This window comes from Propithecus coquereli, unplaced genomic scaffold (assembly GCF_000956105.1).
Source record: "Propithecus coquereli isolate 6110/MARCELLA unplaced genomic scaffold, Pcoq_1.0 Scaffold202, whole genome shotgun sequence".
Lineage (NCBI taxonomy): Eukaryota > Metazoa > Chordata > Mammalia > Primates > Indriidae > Propithecus > Propithecus coquereli.
Window position 1 is genome coordinate 3,620,564 of NW_012145190.1, and position 506 is coordinate 3,621,069.

Below are 506 nucleotides of genomic sequence, written 5' to 3' on the forward strand. Positions count from 1 at the left end.
AGATGGTATTTAAAACCATAAGACAGAATAAAATCACCAAGGCGGAATGGAAATAGAAAAGGAGAAAGATCAAAACAGAGCTCTGAGCTATTCCAACATAAGGAGTCAGGGAGAAGAGGAAAAAGGACTAACCCAGGTGGGAGGAGGAAAACTCAGAGAGCCTGATGTCCTGGAAGAGTAGAGAAAGAAGCCTTTCAAGGAGAAGTAAGCAGGTATGTCAACTGCTATTGACAGATCAAGAAAGATGAGGGCTGAGAATTCACCATTGGATTTAGCAATATAAAGACCAGTGATGTCTTTGGGAGGAGCAGTTTCCAAGGAGTGATGGAGGGAAAAACCTGATTAGAAAGGGCTAAGAGAAAACAAGAAGTGCAGAATTCAATACAGCTAGTATAGTCAACTGTGTCAACGTGTTTAATTACCAAGGAGATGGCACAGGAATCTGATGACAGACAGTAGGATCAAGAGAAGAAGAGAGAAAAGTTGGGAGGTAGAGTAGGATATGG